Source organism: Sardina pilchardus, chromosome 2 (genome assembly GCF_963854185.1).
Source record: "Sardina pilchardus chromosome 2, fSarPil1.1, whole genome shotgun sequence".
NCBI lineage: Eukaryota > Metazoa > Chordata > Actinopteri > Clupeiformes > Clupeidae > Sardina > Sardina pilchardus.
Window position 1 is genome coordinate 12,394,202 of NC_084995.1, and position 2,500 is coordinate 12,396,701.

The following is a 2,500-nucleotide window of genomic DNA, read 5'->3' on the forward strand; positions in this document are numbered from 1 at the left end:
CCCTGGTCCACAGCAACAGAGCCACTTGTTTGAAAAGGACACACACACAGGTCGTGCTAATCTATGGGTTTGTGATTGGGCCTCAGCACCATGTTCAAATAGCGCCTGTCCTACATTGGGAATTAGTCCATCCAGCCGGAAGACTTGCCGCGCCGCCCGCAACCGCGCCAGACGAGGGCCGGGCGATGCCCAGCGTCGCCGTAGTAATCAGAGACATCCTTTGCAGCCTGTGTTTAGAGAGGAGATTAAATTTATTACTTCACTTCGGCGCTCAAACCTCTATTTGTGCACGTAGTTGACCTTGTAACCAAAGCCCAGTAGACCAGCCTTTATCTCTGAGTAAAACACTAATTAAACAGAGAGGGGATTATTTTAATGTGTTTGTGAGTGTGTGTGTGGGAGAGTGAGTGAGTGAGTGTGTGTATGTGTGTGCGCCTATATTGTACGTATGTGTGTATTGTGTGTGTATGTATATTATTATATCTAACATATTATTTTAGCTACGTGACTGTTTTAGCTAGACTCTCCACTCAGAGCTTAGGTGAACCCTGGAGGGACTCTTTCATATTGCAGATCTGCTCTATAACCAGTCACGGCTGCTGTGTTGACCAATACAGGAGATGGTGATGATCCAGGACCACAGTGAATGATGGTGGTGTTGCTGCCGTCTTGTGGAGCATGCTGGGTCCTCCTCCTCCCTACTCTGATCTCCTCCTCCTCCTCCCCCCTCCTTCTCCTCCTCCTCTTCTTCCTCTTCCTCCCCGCCTGCCCCCCATCCTCCTCCCCCCCCCTTCTCCTCCTCCTCCCCACTCTGGTGTCCCGCTGGAGCACTGGCAGGGCAGGGTCACATCCCTTCATATGTGGGTCAGGGACGCTTCCTGGAGCTCCCATAATGCATATGGGCAGACCTCACACTCTGTCATCTTCACTGGTGAACATCTCCTGTGGTAACATCAACACCCATTTTTTACACTCATCCTATTTCAGAAAGGATGGCTACTGTAAGCAGTCACTCTCTCTCTCTCTGCATCCCTCTCTCCCTCTCACTCTTTGTTTTTCTCTTTCTCTCTGCATCACTTTCTCCCCTCTCTCTCCATGTTTATGCTGCTCTCACTAGCGGGTAACAGTAGCACCCCTGACACCTAATACACTTGGCCTCACCTGGAGACAGTCAGCAAAGCGAGCCGCAGTTCCACTCTCGGCCACAGGAGGGAAGTGCTAAGCCAGACTGAGTCCCGGCTTATCGATTGCTGAGATGGGGGGATCTGATAACTCCTGAGAGTGCTGCTCTTCCACACAGATGAGTAAAAAGCACACATACACACCACACAAAGACACACAGAGGCACGTATGCTCACACACTTGCAGACACACACACACACACACACACACACACACACACACACACAGATACACACTTAACCTGTGGTACCTGCACATCTTCCTCCTCAATCAGAGGATGCTCCGATGTGTGTATGTCTGCATGTGTGACGTGTGTGATCATGGAACGTCACATGCCCCCGTCACACCCACAGCATCAGAGAACTGTAAATATGACAAATCACCTCCACTGCGCGCACCCGCGCACAGACACACACACACACACACGCACGCACGCACGCACACACGCACACACGCACACACGCACACACGCACACACGCACACACGCACACACGCACACACGCACACACGCACACACACACACACACACACACACACACTCCCTCACATAGACGCACACACACACTCAATGTCAGGGGAAGGATGTCCTTACTGCCGGTGCACACACATTCATGACACAGGACATTAAGTTGAGTGCCAGTACACACACACATTCATGACATGGGACATTACGATGAGACAGGGCGCTGCTGGCATTTCCATTCTATTGATTGCCAGTGTCTGTCTCGCTAGCTTTTAAGGGGAAAAAAGTGACTTACAATGTATCTGCTCTGCCTGAGACTGTTTGTGCTAAAGGGTGCTTTTTTTTAATTACATTTTGTTTATTTTTAATCTCAGCATGGCTCGCTGTTCCGAGTCAAATCCTCAAGAAGCTATTGATCTGAAGCTCCCTGGCTGGGATTGTGTACACTGAGTTGTTAGTACTTTTACAAACTGAGTGGCTTCTGAGTCAGTATACTGCAGTGCTGTTGGTATTGAGTGGCACCAGTTCATTAAGTGTACAGTATGAAGGTGCTCAATATAGAGATGTACACAAACATCCAAGACCAACCCCCATCCCCCCCTACACACACACACACACACACACACACCTGCAGGCTTTTTCCTGAGGCTCTATCCAGCCGGAGCTGACAATGTTAAAAGCAGATTTATCCAGGTCAAGCAGCTCTTCCCATTCCCCACACCCCTGGAGCTCCTTCACTTGAGTTTCAACTGTGTGTGTGTGTGTGTGTGTGTGTGTGTGTGCTGTGAAAAACCCAACCCCGGCTCTAACTCTGCCCTGAACTGTATACTGTACATACAGTACATTTCATTACT

General features: G+C 49.7%; 1 protein-coding gene across 1 annotated transcript in view; it reads left to right on the forward strand.

Annotated features, from left to right (window-relative positions):
* LOC134098089 (potassium/sodium hyperpolarization-activated cyclic nucleotide-gated channel 2) overlaps positions 1–2,500 on the forward strand; it is a 51,143-nt gene that overhangs the window by 32,324 nt on the left and 16,319 nt on the right. The window lies entirely within an intron of this gene.